Here is a 20,430-nt window from a genome sequence, read left to right on the forward strand (position 1 = left end):
CACGTAAACGTTAAATACGAGCCTCGGTCGGCTCTCAGGTTGTCCTGTGAATCGGCTCAAAGAGCCGATCCACCCATGATACGTACGAGGTGTACGATCAGATGGTGGTCCTGCTTGATCAAGAGAAAGCTGAAGCGACCTACTACGATTTGGGGTTTTCACCGCATAATCGGAACATCCTACTCGTGATTGGGCCTCGCGCTCGCGTACGGTGATCGTAAGCCGATCCTAGACAGGGCCTAAAAACCAACACGAGGTTGATCCTCGGAACGTCTTGTCTAGGGCTAGCAAACGACACCCTACACGCCGCTGGATCCTCCAACCCTTTGTAAGGCCTAACAATGCAGATATTAAACTAATCCTTGAAGAACAAGGAGCAATCATAACGGATCGGATCTACTAAACAATGATCAAGCGGGGTGCCGCCCTTACACCCGTGATAGGTGTAAGGGCGGCTAGATGCCTAAGGGTTGCACGACGATAGCATATGATACGAAGAACAATGCTAACCCTAAAACATCTATGATAACTACGTTGCTCGCCATCAAAAAGGCTTCAGCACGAGCAACGCATGGACGACGAATAAACGTGTGCTGCCTAGATCGCAAGATGCGATCTAGGCAGCATGGTGCTTACCCGGAAGAAACCCTCGAGACGGGGGAGTTGGCGATGCGCCGAGATTGGTTTGTGTTGAACGTTGGTTGTTGTTTATTTCATAAACCCTAGATACATATTTATAGTCCGTAGACTTTCTAACGTGGGAATAATCCCAACCGTGCACGAGGCAAACTCTAACTAACCGACACGTAATCTACTATGTTACAGATACAAGGGCAAACTAGCCCAAACTTTGCATATAAGGCCGATTCACGTATTTCTTCCGTATATAATCTTCAAGCCCATCTTGATCGCGGCCCACCTCTGACTTGGTCAAATTCTGGTGATAACACATGCCCCCCTGGTTTTGGAAATGACATTTCCAAAATCATTACGCTTTCCTTCGTCGGGTCATGTCGTGGCGGAGAGCGAAGCGCCGCAGAATCTTCCATCATTACGCCTCGCCTCCTGGGCTTCTCTGTACGAATTGACAATTTCGGCATCACGTCCTCGAGAACCGTCACGGCATTAAATCTCCACTACACCCCCTTTATTTATCTATGCCGAACGGTTCGCCACTTCATCCTTCTGCTCCATTCTGTCCACCAGCGCCCAAAAAACCCTCTTCCCCTGTAGCAATGTCTTCCTCTTCCTCTTCCCCCTCAGGCCTCCCCCTCCAATCTTCGCCGAAGAGCAAGAATGAAGACGACCTCCACTCCGGGGCGAACCCCATCTCCTCCGACAAGGAGGAGAAAGAAGGAGAAGTAGAGAAGACAGAGGCCTCCCTCTCCGCCAGGCTCCCGCCGAAGAAGCGCTCCCGCATGTGGGCGGACAGCGAGGACGAGGATGATGACGAGGAAGGAGAAGAGGAGGAGGAGGAGGATGATTCCTCCTCTACCGATGGGTACCCACCGACGAAGTGCTTCCGCGCTTGGGCGGACAACGAGGATGATGATGATGACGAGGAAGAAGAAGCTCCGGCCGAAGGCTGGGGCAGCAGCGACGAGGAATTCTCCGGCAGTAGCGCCGACGGCGACGCCGACGATGATGCTAGCGAGGATTAGTAATGTAGGATTAGTAGTCCCTGAGCAATCGGCTCTTCTTTTGCTCTTCCTTGCTTGAGCAATCGGCTCTTCATTGTAAAAATCCTCTCTTATTAATGAAGAAGACTTTTCCTTAACTTGATTTTGCCGATTTCCTTCGTACTGATTCTGCCGATTGTTAGCTTGATCAACGCTCAATGAGCCGATGGCAACGCATCGACCTCTTATGATAAATTTCGAGATAGACCAATTTAGCCACCTCCTCAAATGGTAACCTGTGAACCTTGCTCAAACTCAGATCCCCAACTTCCAACCGAACAGGTCCAAACCGCAGTCACTGAGCGTATTATTAACAGCAACCTTTGTCTTCGAGAGAGCTCTAGGACCATTGCTGAATCAACCCGGAGGCCGGAGCTGATACTTCTGCAGGACAGGCTCCTGCTCCGTTTTCCCGCAGCAACCATTCCTCAAAAAAGTTGAGATGCAGAGCCGGCCGATTTCAACCAAATCGGCTTCCTATAGCAAAGGGTCCTTCAGGGCAAGCTGCCCCCCGAGCCTCAGTTAAGGCGAGCAAAGTAGTGAACTAGCCAAATGTGCCACCATCAGCCTCCAAGTCATAATGCAGAGCCAGCCGATTTCAACAAAATCGGCTCCCCAGAGCAGAGAACCTTCAGGGTGAGCTGCCCCCCGAGCTTTTTTAGTCCACTTCTTGCGCCTTGCTAATCAGATCGGCTCCTTTCCTTTGGCGGATGGATGCAACCCATCCTTAACCTGATCTGCACGTCCATGCTGTTCTTGGTATTGGTCAGGGTTGTGATCCCTCAAACTTGCCCCAGCTGATATTGCGGACTCAAATACTTGCAAAAAGAAGTTGGAGGTTCTTGGAGAGAGGATCTAAGCCACCAAACAATTCCATGTAACTCGATACCTGCTCCATTGGGCTTCTGCTTATAACAGTTGTACCTCTTGAGTCGATGGCCCATGCATCGGCTTTCTATCCTTAAGTCGATGTCTGCGCATCGGCTGTGCTTAAAATTTTTTGAATTTTTTACGGCCGATTGAAGTATCGGCCCCCATACTTCAATACCCATCATCAAAGAATATCTTGGGCTGCTGGGCATTTCAAAGACGCTTCCACTTCATATCCTCGTGTTTTATCCACCTAGGTGCCCCCCGAGCCGATTCTTTCAAGTAATTGAGGGTATCGGCTCTTCAGGTATTCCTTGTTGGATCAAATGCTGAACCCAGGCAGAATGTATGGTGAGGATAATTTTGGCCGATTGCTGGAATCGGCCTCCATGTGTTGCCATAATGTGTTGCTTGCTCGATGAAGGTTTTGCAATGTTCCTCCATAGATCCTTGGGGCCGATCACCTGGATCGGCATCGCCACGTTTGTCCATAGATGTTGCTTTTGTTACACGGTCAGGCCGGTGGATAAAACCAGCCTCACCCCGTCCTTTGTCACGTCGATGCGCTCGCAGTCGTCCAAATTGATGCCCGAGAGTGGCTCTTGGCCTGATGTCTCCCAAACGTTCATGCCGGCCGTTGAAATCTCGGCTGAATCATCTGCGTGGACGACTTCTACTTCATCTCCATCCCTTTGTATTAGGCATTGGTGCATCATGGATGGAATGCAACGGTTGGCGTGGATCCAATCTCTCCCTAGTAGGACAGCATAGGAGCTCTTGCTTGTCGACAATAAAGAACGTCGTAGGGACGAGTTTTCCTTCCTACGGTCAGATCCACGTTCAGAACACCTTGTGCGTCAGATGCTTGGCCGTTGAAATCGCTCAGTGTCACATTGGTCTTGATCAAATCCGAGCTGGAGCGTCCCAACCGACGTAGCATGGAGTATGGCATAATGTTAACTGCCGCTCCGGTGTCCACCAACATCTTGTTGACAGGCTGCCCATTGATGTAACCTCGCAAGTACAGGGCCTTCAGATGCCTGTAGCTTCTCTCTCGTGGCTTCTCAAAAATGACCGGCCGTGGGCCGCAGTCAAGTTGTGCCACAGGTGCTTCGTCTAATCCTAGAGCGCTAAACTCCGTTGGAAGGATGAAGACCATGTTTGTGCCAGCCGATGTCTCATCATCGGCTTTCTTTTGTCACGGGACGCCACTCTTTCCTTTGTGGCCGACCTTCTTCGTCCGGGGTTCGTTGAATTTTAGCGGCCGGATCAGGCCGCGCCTTCCTCAACGTGTGCGGGTATAATCTTTCGGCTTCCTCCAACCCACGTAGACGTTGAACCCTTCGCTTTTGGGAACGGCTGAGCCCATCGGGGCACCACCTTGGCCGATGATACTTGTCTTCTTCTTCATCATCGTCCTCTAGTTCCTCGAGATCTTCCACCCGAGCGGACTCAGCATGCTTGTTCCGAGGCGGGAGAGGCCCTAGACGTTTGAACACGGACACGTTAGCTGCATCCTTCTTCTTTTGTTTGCATTCTGGGCAGTTGCCGATTGTAGGCAATCGGCTCATTCCTGAATCCCAGCAGTGTCTGAAGAAGGGGCAGTCCCAGTGCCTATCCTCGTCGTCTTGCTCCCTCGACTTGGCGTGGCGCTCGTATCGCTCCTCGTCGCGATCATGCCGATGACGTCTCCTGTCGTCCCTAGCCAGACGATCTTTTTCATCATCGTCGTTGTATCGCCGGCGTTGGTCGTATTGACCCACATACTTGTTGAGGAGGTGATCAGAGAGAGGTCGGCTGATATCTTACGTTCCTTACTTCTCCCTCTGTGATGTAGCGCTTGCCATCGTGGCGGAGCCGATCGCGTGGAGCGGCTTCCTCTGTGTCCTTGCTATGAGAGCAGCTGCCCTCATCTCCGTCCTTACCAGAGTGGTGCCCAGGTCCTACCATGTTGATATTGCACGAGAAATCTGGCTGGCACCCTTCATGGTAAGTATACTCCACCATGTTAACGGCGGGGAAGGGGTGTGTGTCGACCTTCATGGCGTACTGGCTGAAAATTAGCCGCCCTTGTTCTATCGCCATTTGGACCTGTTGACGCCACACCCTGCAGTCGTTGGTGGCATGGGTGAACGTGTTATGCCATTTGCAGTATGGCTTTCCGTTCAGCTCTTGCACCGTGGGGAACTTGTGGCCTTCGGGTAACTTTAGCTGCTTCTCCTTGAGTAAGAGGTTGAAAATCTGCTCAGCTTTGGTCACGTCGAAGTCAAATCCTTTTGGAGGACCTTGTGGCTTAACCCACTTACAGGACACGGGGCTTGCCCCCGAGTCCATTCAGCCATTGCTACCTCTTGATCTCCCGCAGCACCTTCATCTTCATCCGCCTCAACCGGGACCACCGCACGCTTGAATTTATCCTGGTAAACATCCGGGTGGCGCTGTTCATATGCCGACGGCTTCGCACCATGTGCGCCGGTGAAGGGTGAGTCTGCTTGGGAGGCCACGTCCTTGATCGATGATGAGAGACCCACCACCGCCAACTCGGCTTGCTTCTTTTTCACTTACATGAACCGAATAGCATCGGTTCCTAACGGTCCTGAAGCGCTGAACGTATTCTGCCACTTGTTTCCCCGCGCTTCGTCGTACTTGTGCTAGATCGACAATGCCAGCCTCGGAAGCCTGCGAGTGATGCCGCTCGTGGAACTGTTCTTCCAAGCTGCTTCCAAGTCCGGATTGAGTTTGGTGGTAGCGATGTGTACCACCCGAAAGCCGATCCTGTGAGGGACTCGTGCGAAAAACCTCACACGCAGCTCGTTCGATGCTGAGATCGTGCCCAGCTGTGCCAAATATCGGCTCACATGCTCGATGGAGCTGGAACCATCTGATCCACTGAACTTTGTAAAATCAGGGAGCCGATACTTGGGTGGTAGCGGGATCAATTCGTACTCGTTGGGGTACGGCTTGGAATATCCGATTGTCCTCCTTTTCGGCATTATGCCGAACTGGTCTTTCAAGATTGTACAAATCTGATCCGCGGTGATGGCTGCAGGCGTCGAACTCTGAAGGTTCGCCGGGGTGGCATACTTAGCCAGCCATGCTTGCTTTTCCAACTCTGAGCCAACTGCAGGAGCTGAGCTGCGGAGGTTTGTCGGAGTGGCGTACTTAGCTAGCCACGTCCGCTTCTCAAGATCTGCTCCCGACGTTCCTCCTGCTGTTCCGGAAGTCCCTGCTCGTTGCAGCTCGGTTTGAGAGTGCCCGATTCATGCGGTGCGGCACGTATGCGCACGTGTATCCGTGGGGGATCTCCTTGGGCGCCTCATGTAAGAATTGGTAGTCACTAGGGTCACCACCAATCTTGTAGACGACGTATGCCGATGAATTCGGCACTTCGGTGCTGCCAACGCGAACGGCGGTGGCGGACGGGACCGGAGTGGCATCTCTCCTTGGTAAGTCCCCGAGCTGGTCTCGACGGAGAATGCGATGGCTCATGATTTCCTGGATCACGCGCGAGCGACACGCTCCAAAGTGTTCACCGAGGCTCTCGGAGTGGCGGTGCGGCGAATGAGCCACCATGAAATTGATCTCCTGACGCAGCGACCCGGTGCGTTCTTCGACGGGGAGGACAGGTCCACTCCATCGAGCGCGCCTTCGAGGCGAGAACCCTTTCCACCGATGCCATGGGAGCGGGTTCTGTGGAAAGAGCCGATGAGGTCGGCTTCGAGGACTGCTTTGATCTCGTCATGCTTCTTCTTGAGCTCTTCAGTCAGATCCTCGTACTTGACCGGAGTGCCTTCCGCCATCTCAGATGTAGATGGCGATGCGGTGGATGCCGAAGATTGTCCCACCGGGCGTGCCAGAATGTGTTGCGGTCAGAAACCCACCGGCGGGCAGCGACGGGCAACACCGTAGAGCCGGGAATCTCCCAGGACTGCGGCTGGCCCTGGTCCCTCCGAGCGACGGCCCGCAAAGCCTTCTGCGCACACGTCCTATGCTGGTGCAAGGGCGTGCCACCTGACCTATACCTGGTCAGGAAGGTGTGGGATGATGCCTCGCTTAGTTTCCTGCATGGCATACACGTAAACGTTAAATACGAGCCTCGGTCGGCTCTCAGGTTGTCCTGTGAATCGGCTCAAAGAGCCGATCCACCCATGATACGTACGAGGTGTACGATCAGATGGTGGTCCTGCTTGATCAAGAGAAAGCTGAAGCGACCTACTACGATTTGGGGTTTTCACCGCATAATCGGAACATCCTACTCATGATTGGGCCTCGCGCTCGCGTACGGTGATCGTAAGCCAATCCTAGACAGGGCCTAAAAACCAACACGAGGTTGATCCTCGGAACGTCCTGTCTAGGGCTAGCAAACGACACCCTACACGCCGCTGGATCCTCCAACCCTTTGTAAGGCCTAACAATGCAGATATTAAACTAATCCTTGAAGAACAACGAGCAATCATAACGGATCGGATCTACTAAACAATGATCAAGCGGGGTGCCGCCCTTACACCCGTGACAGGCGTAAGGGCGGCTAGATGCCTAAGGGTTGCACGACGATAGCATATGATACGAAGAACAATGCTAACCCTAAAACATCTATGATAACTACGTTGCTCGCCATCAAAAAGGCTTCAGCACGAGCAACGCATGGACGACGAATAAACGTGTGCTGCCTAGATCGCAAGATGCGATCTAGGCAGCATGGTGCTTACCCGAAAGAAACCCTCGAGACGGGGGAGTTGGCGATGCGCCGAGATTGTTTTGTGTTGAACGTTCGTTGTTGTTTATTTCATAAACCCTAGATACATATTTATAGTCCGTAGACTTTCTAACGTGGGAATAATCCCAACCGTGCACGAGGCAAACTCTAACTAACCGACACGTAATCTACTATGTTACAGATACAAGGGCAAACTAGCCCAAACTTTGCATATAAGGCCGATTCACGTATTTCTTCCGTATATAATCTTCAAGCCCATCTTGATCGCGGCTCACCTCTGACTTGGTCAAATTCTGGTGATAACAAGTTTGGAGAAGTGCCCAAATTGGTATATACATATTGGGGCAGTTTGGAGAAGTGCCCCAATATATGTACCTATTGGGGCAGTTTGGAGAAGTGCCCCAATTGGTATATACCTATTGGGGCAGTTTGGAGAAATGCCCCAATTGGTATATATCTATTGGGGCAGTTTAGAGAAGTGCCCCAATTGGTATATATCTATTGGGGCAGTTTAGAGAAGTGCCCCAATTGGTATATACCTATTGGGGCAGTTTGACAAGTGCCCCAAATTCTGTAGACGGAACAACAAAAAATTGAAGTGCTCAGTTATAAATAATATGATTGCCTACTAAACAACATCAAATTATGTCGAAACTACAGAAGCAACAGGTATAAACATCTAGTAATAAAAGCAGGTAATTCAAACACTTAGTTCCTACAAACCCCACTAAGAAATGCTTACCAATGACGGGCCCTTTTGCCTTACCAGCTTGCCCATCACTAATATGCAGTCACTGGTAAAAGGTTACTAGTGACAGGCAGAATGCCCGTCACTGATAATGTTATCAATGACAGGCGTAATCGTCTTGCCCATCACTACAATATCCGTACCAATGACAAGCACATTGTATTTTCTGTCACTACTAAGTTCTTACGAATTAAAACAATTATATAACCAGAATTTATTTTTATATACAATGCCTCCAGAAAATTGCATACATTCAATATAAACTCAAAAACTATTCAATCTTCAATAATGTAACATAATTCATTTATATACGATGCATCGAAAATTGCATACATTCCACATAAGCTAAAAAATTGTTCACTCTTCAATATCTGTTTGTACATTTATATCGTATATCCTTCGTAAAAACTACGAGTGACAATTGAACTAGAATAACTAGTACTAGACAAGTGAGGCCGATGACCAATGAAAAGCAAATCAAATTAATTAGCTACATCATTGGATAAACAAATTGCATAAGAACAAGCACAGATATAGCACTTCATGTAATATAAGAAGCTCGACATAGGCCTCGAGCATGTTGTTTTTCATAACATCAAGATATTCTCGAGTTCTGATTCCAATAACGACATCCTCACTCGTCGTGACCTATACAATATAGGTACGAGGCTCAAGTCGGTAAGACTGGAAGGACCATAACATCAGAACAAATCAGCAAACATGTCTAATGTATCTCATTCTCTACTTCCTGTGAAAAGGCACGCCATGTGAGTTCAGTTTGGCTAGGTTGTAAAATGTGCAGGTTACAATTAACGAAATAATCAAACTAAGCATCAATCATGTTGGCCAATCACATAGTCGGACCCTATAAAGCCTACAAGCAGATTGCATCATAAAAACTTAAATAGGAACAATACTACATATTTATAATTTATCAGTACTACGTCGGATGGATGCTTGAAGACCTAACGTGACGAGGCTTAGCTAGCAATTTTTAAATACAAACAGAACACTTCTATTATGGAAAATAGATATCCATGTCCTAGGTGCACGAGAACACTTCTATTATGGAAAATAGACATCCATGTCCTAGGTGCACGCTCTAAATATGACGCAACAGAGTTGTGGAGGTAACATGGCGATAGGTAATCAAACATTTAGCTCTGCAATTCAATAAGGTCCAACCATACCATATTAGAAAAGCATGGACAATATCGTGCCTTGGTAACGAAGTATGTTGCCTATCAAGCAGCGCAGCTGTTGATCCCTTCTCAAATGCTCTTCAAGGAATGTAAATTGCTTTTTTAAATGATCTAATGAACTGAAATCCAAATAGAGCAACCAATGTTAGTTCAATGAATTTCTCAGTGGCTTATGTACAACCTGACTGACTCCACACAACAAATGACAAATCGTAGAATGGGTAAGTAGTACATGATACACATCAGACAAGAACAACTGCCACATGCTTTGTTTATCAATTATCAGCATCATCAGAAGAGTAGAAAACTAACCATAACGAACATATATACATAGATTCTATTTTATATACTGAACATTGACAATGCTGAAAAATGCATACCATGTTTCACGCAGAAGTAAACTGGCAGGTAAGATAGTGTTAGTAGAATCATCTCGGAACTGAAAAAGGCCCTCCACTTCAGTTGAGGATATTAATCAAAGTAATAAAAGAGACTTTGCACCTTGGGTACATGAAGACAGTTGGCTCAGCACCCTCAAGAAATTCCTGCAGCATACTAGACGGACATGCGCGCTTCGCCGCGCCGGCTGCCTCCCGTTGTTGCATGCGTGGGCTAGCACGTTGCATTCCTATGCGTACGTTTTATATGTTTCTGTTTCTGTTTCTACGAAAGCATCTTAATGGCACAGGTAACAGTGTAATGGATCCGATTATAGATCATCTAAACAAAGACATCAAAGCCAATTGGAACATAGTCTATTTGGTATGATCTTTTGAATTTTGCCAAGGAATCATCCATATTGTATCCAGATTTTGACCATGTGTTTCTTTATTACATCATGTAACCTATAGCTAGGTACACTAAAACATAACCAAACAGGAGGTCGTAAAATAGAGTACTGAATCGGTAACTAAAAAAGGGGCATCTTCCAAGCTGTTGTCGCCCGGGCTTTCGCCATGGCCCATATGTTTCCTTATTAGGGCACATGTAACCTATAGCCAGGTACAACCAAACATGAGATTCTAAAATATAAAGGAGTATTGAATCATAACCAATAAGAGGGGCATCTTTCATCGTGGCCTCGCTCACAGGTAACACAATTGCCTTTGATATCTCACTTTCTCACAGGTTGTGGCTTTGGTACCGTCGCCTTGACGCCTTGCTTCGGCTCTGTTGGTTGGTCCGTCGACCATTTGAATTCCGTCACCTTATACATAACTTTTTATCCCCTGTATATTGCACCACAAAGCTCCTTCCTTTCACGGCAAAAGAAAAACTTCACGAAAGTACTAATGTCAGCATTGTGGCATGACCATGTTGTGCAAACTAAACAAATTGCAGCCTAAAATTAGAAAGAAAGAAAAACATTGAATAGTTTTATGGCACGAGTGTGGTGCCACAATTGTAAAAATATTTGGACATGTTGTGTTATTGTACAACAACTAAGAATATTCTTGGGAGCATGTATGTTGAAACGAAATAAAAAGAATCAAATTTACATTACCCGAAAGAGAACGAATAACAACATGAAGGCAATAGACATAAATCAAATGAATGTGTTTTACTTTCTTACCCCGAGTAGTCCCATGAGGCTGATGAAGTGAGATAAGACACATGGACAGAAAAAACAACATTCATATCCAAGCTCTGAGCCCACTATGACAATGGCAACTGGAGGAGTTCGCCCCACCTTCGCTCCCGTGATCATTTCGAGGGGAGAGGCAGCACTGCCATATGAGTGCCACCTTCAAACACCATAAAACCAGGAATATATTATGAAAATACTCATTAATAAAGATACTATTATCAGATAAAATGTGTAGAAGTGTAGGGCGCAAGCAAGTATTATAAAACCACATGATTAATGACAAAATATCTATAGAATGGTTTTTATTTTTTGCAAATATTATCGAATGGGTCAGATTGACCCAACCAACCAAACTAAAAAATACTTAAGGTAGCAACACATCCATTATTTAAAATTGCCACGACTGAAATATAATGCACGAATAATTGCCTAACTAAGCACATTTGCATGGAATCAACTTCGAAGATTTGAAAATATCTCCAACGTAGGATATGTTGAAAACTATTATCATATAGAAATTTTATAAGTGTAAGGAGGAAGCAAGTATTACACAATAGAAATCCGGTGATATTTTAGATGAGAAAGAACACTTAATTAAAATACTACTCCCTCCGATCTATTTTAATTGACTCAGATTTAGTACAAAGTTTGTACTAAATCCAAGTCAACTAAAAGGGATCGGAGGGAGTACAAAAATGGATGCATGTGCAGCAGCACCTATTATTAGAAATCTGATTAAGATTAATAATGAAGCATTTGAACATATCATTAATACCTAATCAAGGAATGAGCTTGTGTCATCACACTCTCTGCATCTAATTACTGCACAGAATCATCAAGCTACATTAGTTTTGGTAGGACATCTTTTCCAAGCTTAGGAAGTAGGAAGTGGAGGGGCATAATTTTAGCAGAGAGCAATATACCAGTGCCAATAGAATTTTACATCAGGTAAAGTATCTATATTCTTCAACACGGAAACTTAACTACATTTCATATCAATTCACCACCACACCAAGTACTCTAGTTGAGGCAAACAATACCTTACAATCAAAACCAAACAACAACAATTAATGGAATATTTAAGGATGATCACTACAAATCTCCTATACACGCCTTCCAGCACCAGAACTACATAAGCATGCAACCTCAATAATATCACATGCTAACAACTATACTAACTAAAATTCTACACTCATCAATTCAACACATTAAAGTCATACTAAAGCACGCAGGAGGGTTATCTAGAGGTGCCTGTTCACCACATGAAGCCGAGGTACTTGAGGGTGCAGGGCATGGAATCGAGCGAGCGATTGAAGAGGGGGTGGCCCAGTGTCTAAGTCACAAAGAAATGTAAATCATCGCTGAGTTTTGGTCATCCTAGTTGTTTCCCTTATCTCAAATATCTCATCATTCCAAAAGAATTTTTTTCCATTAAAAAGCAAGACAACTTCTTCTATCAAGTCCCAGCTTGAAGTAGAAGATGTGACTATGGATGCCTAGATGAAAGAAATCCAGTTGTAGAAGAGAAATGTAGACGTTGTAACTACTGGAGTTGTGCACCAAAGGAACAATGTGTGGCCTTTTGACATTTTCAAAAAGCATCAAACACCAATTCAAAGATAGGTATTTCATCGAAATTCTCTGTATAAAAATATACTGTGTAACTTTAGTGTGTTGCGCAAATTAGTGGTACCATATATATATGAAGTTGTGTTATACAATTCGTGCATTCTCCATAAATATGGCAGCTTGTATCTATGCATCAATAATAATATCACAACTTCATTTTAAATCTTCTAAGACTAATAAAGGAAACACAGAGTAACAAAAGAAAATATAATCTGATTTCTTCACATGCAGCCAACATTACGAAAAATTTAATGAGGCGCATTCGCTAAGAAAAATCCTAAATGGTGATATCTATCATACATGTATCTTCCAGGTCATGATAATGAACTTGAGGTCAATAGCGATGCAAAAACAGAAAGATATATGAATTACAGTAAAAATGTATAGTTCAGAAAAGGGCCAGTCTACGTAGAAAATATCAAGATAGAAAGGAAGATGAAATATTCTCTTAAGCATTACACTACAATCACTCAAAATCAACTAAAAAGGAACCATGCAAGAATGCCCAGGCGTGTACTGTATTTTCAGAGTAAACCTTGCTGTCTCCGGGAAGTTTTCGCGCCCAGAAAAGCTGGTTATTTTCCAACTATATATCAACATGCTAGAGTTAATTGACTAAATTTACCTGTGGCGATTAATTTGGAAGTAGCGGTGGATGTTTCTATTTATCAACATGCTAGAGCTTATTGACTGAACTTACTTGTGGCAATTAATTTTGAAATACTAGTGAATAATACCGGTCGTCAGCTTTGACGTGAAGAGTGGCGCTATGGCTGGTATAGTGATGGCCAAACGGGAGCGGCTCGCCGCCGATGTAGAGCAGATGAGCAAACGACAGAGCCTACTCCTGACAACCTGCAAATAAAAAATGCACCACAAACAACCAACATGGTTTAAAAGATGAGCCAACGAACCCCAAAACAACACTAATTAATAACTAAATAGCAAAGAGTATGTGTGTTGCTACGAAGCCATAGTTGAATTAGTTCAGGGATATATACAATTTGAAGTATGTTAAATATTTCCAATGATAATGCAAGTCAAATGAAGATATTTTTTATAAGTGGATAGTCAAGTGAATATTCAAAGTGAACCTTTGTAACTTCTCGAGGAAAACGGATAGCAGTAACATTTGGAGTGCGCTCTACTACAACAAAGGGAATGTAGGGGACAGAGAAAATGAACATGACTAAATTGGAAGCTCGGGATGGTTAGTATTGAAGCCACTATTGTTATTGTTGGAAACATAGATAGTACATGGCGAGGCTTTGTCAAATTTCTATTGTAAACTACTAAACTGTGTTGAGATATATCATATCATGCCACTTGTTTAGAGGAAAACGCATCAAACCAATAACACTTGATGGACTAAATTTGAAGGAACCAACATGACAAAATACTCAGTGGTATCAATTGACAGAAATAACAAGGGATACTAGTATTAGGTTATTGGAAACTAGTATCAGAAACCAGAAAGAAAGTAGACAGCTTGGAACTCTCCACACTTCAGGCTAAAAATATCGTTTCTCTAAACCATGTGTGCCATACTGCTTTTTTATTGGTCTCAGCAAAGCAGATGTACTACTAGTCCTCACCTTTTTTTGTACTAATCAAGTTTTATTACCCGCCTACTTAACAAGAAGCAATACAGTGATGCATAATAAGTAGAAATGTCAGACAACCCGTGGATTTGTTAGTTTTATTATTTCTGGACCATGATCGTGGATTTTGGATTGCTAATAAGGAAATTGTTCCATTTTGCAGCGTTGTATTGGGAGTTGGAAGGAATTGCATATGATACTACATACATGTGCGGTCTACCTGACGTGGATTTCGCTGTTGTCATGATCCGCTAGATGTCGCCACCACTAGCTGGACATCTGGACATGAGCAGATTTGTTGTCTTCAAATACGGCTAAATGTGAGCAAAACTATCAACCTTTAGTTCTTGAAGTAACAATCCGGAACAGATGCTCATGGTTCTTACATTTACTATCTAAAATATATGTGTTTTTCTCTATGTTGTCTTTGCTGCTGGGGAATCAGTTAATTTTTGAGTTAAATAAAAAAGGTGACGCAAAATAATAATTTGTGCCATCCTCTATGTTTCTCAAAGATTTACTGTAAAACACATGCATGATTTTAAATGCATCCTCTTTTCTCATTGGGTCAGATATATTCTGGAGATCATATCTTCTTTTGTGGGCATATGAACACACACGGTTTCAGTTATAGTGTCATCACACAGCGGCAATAGCTAGCTATTTAAATAAGTTGTCACCTAACCGTCACCTAAACGCGCTATTTCGGGATGTATTTGTTGCCGATTGTGGTGGTGGCAGGCGGAAACTACACAAACTTGAAAATTTAATCATGCAAGCTTGAATCCTATAATTTGATGATACTGCTTTGTTTCAGGAATATATTTTCACCATTGAACCATGCATTAACTAACATCAGTTTGTGACTTTGACTAATTAACTCTATGAAGTATGCATATACGACACTTCGGCTTAGCAATCTGTAGCAGGATATCCAGCTTGCAAAATTATCGAATTGGTATGCTGTAGTCTCGAGTTACCCATCATAAATCCATTTTTTCTTGTACTGAATTAGATGCTTCCATTGTTATATTTTTTTTGATAAGATGCATTCTTAGGTACTCAAAAAAAGAATACGCATAATAAATCTGTAGTGTTCCTTTTACTGAGTTTGGTACGAGCCACAGTCCTCTCCGTTTGTGTAAGCAACAGAGGCAATCAAACGCATATTATGCAGTGACTAGAAACTAGGACCACACTTTCCTGTCTTCGTCTTCATCTGAGAGTGCAACGAACAAAAGCTTCACCATGCAATTACTTGAGTCAGGTCTTCTTCAGTATGACAGCCCTGAGTCCCAAGCAAGTCATAGCCTATTTGCATGACCATGTTCATGAAAGTACATTGCTTGATCCTATTTGAACTTCTTTCATTCTCCTATCTTTTTTCATATTCAGTGTTTCCTGGTAATCCTGCGTGAGAGTAGTCACTTTCCATCTTGACAGTATATATGCCGAAATTGTTACCTATGTACTGTTTGCTTCTATGGCATATATATCTTTTGTCTTGCTTCCTTACATGCAGTGGAAGGTCTTCAACGTCCGGTGGAAGATCGAGAAGTTGTAAAGCGATGGAGGTACATTGAGAAGTACCCTCACCATCGAGGGTGTCCTGGTTGCCTCTTAGCTCTCTAGGTCTGTTCTCGATTGATTTCACTGGAGTTTACATACTGTGATCATTAGTGAAAATTGTAAGTTTGTTTTTTTAACAGGAAGAATGTAGGTGATAAATTGTTTTACATACTGTGATCATTAGTGGAAATTGTAAGTTTGTTTTTTTAACAGGAAGAATGTAGGTGACAAATTGTTTCTTGCACATTAAATTGCTACATACTGATATGACATACTCGGAATGAATTCCAGATTCTTGTTTATGTTGGATGATGTGATTACTTTGCATTATTGTTCACTGTGGCTGGCTCTATTGGACTAGGTGTATTACTCGCTTATATTGCCTCTAATTAGATTTTCCGGAACTTTTCAAAGTGCCTCTAAACAGGGTTTTGAGGCATTTCGTAGAGTTACCTGAAATTATCTATTGGGGCATTTCTTAGAGTTGCTTCTAATTGTGTTTAGGGGTACATCTTAAACTGCCCCTAAAAACATTTAGAGGCACATCTAAAACTGTCCCTAAAAACCTTTAGAGGCACTTTTCAAAGTGCCTCTAAAAACTTTTAGAGGCACTTTTTAAACTGCCCCTAAAAACATTTAGAGGCACTTTTCAAACTGCCCCTAAAAACCTTTAGAGGCACTTTTCAAACTGCCCCTAAAAACCATTAGAGGCACTTTTCAAACTGCCCCTAAAAACCTTTAGAGGCATTTTTCAAACTGCCCCTAAAAACATTTAGAGGCACTTTCCAAACTGCCCCTAAAAACATTTAGAGGCACTTTCCAAACTGCCCCTAAATGTATTTGGGGCATTTCATTCAAAGTGCCCCAAATACATTTAGGGACACAAGCATCCGGGGCATTTTTCATAGTGCCCCTAAAAGTAATTAGGGACACTTTGGCTACCTATTGGGGCACTTTGAAGTGCCCCTAAATATGGACCGTACAGTAGTGTCGCTTCGATAAAAGCAACACCGAACCTGCTCTTGCCTCCCAAAGATTCCTCGCCACAAATCGTTGTTGCAGGTTTTCCTGCTTGTTAGAGGTCCACGCCTCCACGGCCAGCGCACCCAGTAGTTCAGGGGCGGCGCATCCCGTTGCTGCATCTGGGTTTTGCGGCGAACAATTGGTTGGTTGTGCGATAGTACTGCAGGCGGTGGTCCCATGCGAGGAGGATGTGGCGATCTGTGCGGAGGCATGAGCCAGTGGCGCTTTAGAGCTAGTACAATAAGGTACAATCAGCTGACTATAAGAAATAAAATATTATAAGTTTGCTTAGTTGGAGGAGAGAGATTAGGAGAGAGAAGAGAAGTGGGCTGTTAGAGAAATTCCAATAGTATAGCCAACTGTTGGCTATAACAAGATGTCATATCATTTGTAGTCATCATATAGCTAACATGTTCAATAGTTGTCTATAAGAATGTAGTACTTTACTAATATATGGCCCACCTTTCACTCTCACAAGGTGTCTAGGAGCACGTGCAAGAGCTGGCTATTGCATAGTAGCCCACCTCCCTTCTCTCTCCTCTTCTCTCTCCTCCAACTCATCTAAAATATATTATTTAATGTCTTATAGTCAGCTGACTGGACTCTATTGTACTTGCTCTTATCTAATAGTCAGCTCTAGCACATGCTTCTAGGCACTATGTGGGACTAAAAGGTGGGCCATGTATTGTTAAAGTACTACACTTTTATAGCTTACTATTGTACATGATAGCTATAAGTTAACTATAGATGATGTGGCAAATTGTTATAGGCGGCTGCCGGCTACTATTGTTCTTGCTCTTAGCTCACCACGCCATGCAGATCAGTAGCGACGTAGCGGGCCGAGTTTGCTCCTTCGTGGTACAAGTCGTCCATGCTGCTTCCGCTTGGCCTTCAAGAGGCATTCAACGCAACTTATTACAGAGATGCAACAAAAAGGCAGAGAAAAGTGCATGTATTGGCGGATTTTGGCTAGAGTTCCTGAATTTGCTACCGATTTTGAATTTTTTGCAGCTGAATGGATTCGATATCTCGCCAGCGGATTGGAGGACACAACAATGATGGTTTCCAATCCAACATGGTCCAAGTCCGTTTTCTCTACGATCCTTGGGTTGGGTCCGATGATTTTTATACACAACCTTCCAGACTCCTAGGCGGATGCGCTCAGCTATTTCCTTCCAACTTCTCCCGCATGAAAAGACACTTGATGAAGCAAAGCAACTCCACGGGAATTGTGTCTACTCTTTTCCAATCGGCTGCGTTTCCTATCTCCTCTACCTCATGGATCTCTATATAAACTTGATATCGATTGGACACGTAAGATCGTATCGAGGAGACGCGATCAACAACAACAGCGTCGACGAGCGTGGCCATCTTGGAGATGAGGCAGCAATATAACTCGAGCAGGCCGAGGATGTCAAATCGTCGACCACGTCCAGCTCGCGGATGACCTGCTCGACGGGCAGCGCGGTACAGATGTGAGATGTCTAAGCCGATTGTGCTACTCCACATCCTGGCTCGCCGACACCTTGCATGTGCATGTAGAGTCGTGGACCACCACGACCCGCTGTGCCGCCGTCTGCTTCGTCGTCCGCCCCACCAGCATGTCCATCATCCCTGATCGACAGCTAGGCTGTGTAACGATAAAGTGCTGCGTGATGTGAGACCAAGCGGTTTTGGCATTGATAGTGTCGGGGACAAAACCTTCAGGGCCAGGCCGTTCGCCGGCAGATGTCTAGGTGTACATCCAGTACATGCTGAGGAGGGTGTGAGGACTGGACCTCCAAGGTGTTCGATATGTAGCTGCTACGGACTAAGGGAGCCGAGGAAGAGATGGTGGAGATGATCCAGTACATCGGATATAGGGGAAGCAAGGGTACTAAGAGCATCTCCAGTCGCGTCCCTCAAACCGTCCCCCAAACCGCGCCGGATCGAGCGTTTGGGGGACGTGTTTTGTTCGTGCCGCGTTTGGGGGACGTCGCTCCCCAGCCGCGTCCCCCAAACGCCGCCCTCAATCAGAAATTCAAATAGATGCATTCAAAAGAGATCGTTCCCGCCGATTCGTCGCGATCAGAGCAGCGGCCATCGATCAAAGTACTGGGCGCGCGATCATATTACAGACCGGTGGTGCATGCAAATTAGAAGAAGGGGAAGGGGTTGGGCGACGGCGTCGTATCCTGAGTCGACGCAGGCCCATCGAGCACGATGACCTCGTCGCGATCTGTCTGTTGCTGTGCATGGTGCGTCTGCTCCGTCGCCGACGCAGAGGCCGACGCAGGTGTAGCAGTAGAAGACGCGTCAGCCTGCTCTTGCTGCGCTGCCGATGCCGCTGCCAGGGCCGCCGCCATTTTGGCTTCGATGTCGTCGAGGATCTGGCCTTTGAAGAAGTTGTGCGCCGCTCGCGTCCGGGGACACATTCCCTCTGTCGACGTTCTCAGCAGGGACATGTCGTCCCTGCGTTTCTTGAGCTCCAGCTTCTCCTCTTGCCTCTTGAGCAGCTCGGCCCACCTTTGGTCGGCCTTCTTGTCGCGGGAGATAAAGGTCGAGGAGACGTCGGCGAGGCATTTCGTGATCGACGCCTGCGTCTTCTCAGACGACGCAGCGTCGGCCAAGTCGGCCTTGGCAGCCTTGTTGCCAGTAGGACGCCCTATGGAAGTTGCCAGCGGCGCGTCCAGATCAATGGCGTCCTTCCCCTTGGACAGCGACAAGCGCGTCAACCGCCATTTCTCATTCATTTTGAGCTTGCCATAGCAATGCATGAGCACGAAAGACTTGTGACCTTCCGAGTTCTTCGAGTACAACTCCATGGCCCTATCAAACTAACCAAAGGAAGCAGAGTCATTTCATCGAACACAATGTAGGCGCTACGGATTATGGAAGAAAGAGTCGTACCAGTTGGGCGACGTCGGCGCCGCTGTCGCCTCTGGTCTCTAAGTCATGATGGTACCCATGGAAGGAGTTCACCGACGCCTGGATGATGGCCCATCGCGTCGACATTGCCTTCTGGCTCCTCTTCATTAGCACTTTCTGGTAGTCGATGTTGATCAGCTTGCGCTCATCGAACTCGGCCTTGATCCTCGCCCAATACTTCCCGCTTTTTTGGTTGGCGCCGATGATGGAGTCATGGCTCACCGTCGCCCACGACTCGCACAGACAAAGATCTTCCAGAGGCGTCCACTTCGGGCCTCGTGTGCCCGACGCCTTCTTCTTCTTCTTCTTCGTCCTCACGCCGTCCGCGTCTACCTCCACGAGATCATCGTCACCGGCACCCTCGTCGTCCTCTTCCTCGCCGCCCTCTTCGTCCTCATCGTCGTCCTCCTCGTCGTCCTCCACCCCATCCTCTTCCTCGTCGTCCTCCTCCTCAACCCCGTCGTCCTCCTCAGCATCGGCGCCGTCGTATTCGAGCGGACCCCTGCGGCCGGTGAAAGGGCCGCCGTCCGGACCGGGTCCTGGCTCGCGCTGCTCGTACGCCGGGGAGTAGAGGTTGTTGGGGTTGAAGCCGCCGTGCGGCAGCGCATCCTGGTAGTGCGGCAACAAGTTAGGTGTCACGCACCCGGGAGTGCCGGAGGGGCTGTCGTTGTAGAAGGCGGATGACGACGGAGAGAAGACTCCCGGAACGTACACCGGCACGTTCGTACTATGTGGGCTCGCGTTGGTGGTGTAGATACACCCGGCCATTATGTGCTGGTGCTGGCGCGCCGCCAGAGCCTTCTTCTCCAGCTCCGCCGCCGTTCGTTCTTTCCGCTCCGCCGTCGATAGCTTCCGGCGCAGGCAATCTTGCTGCCATTGATCGTCGGTCCATCCTTC

Source organism: Lolium rigidum, chromosome 2, assembly GCF_022539505.1.
Source record: "Lolium rigidum isolate FL_2022 chromosome 2, APGP_CSIRO_Lrig_0.1, whole genome shotgun sequence".
Taxonomy (NCBI): Eukaryota; Viridiplantae; Streptophyta; class Magnoliopsida; order Poales; family Poaceae; genus Lolium; species Lolium rigidum.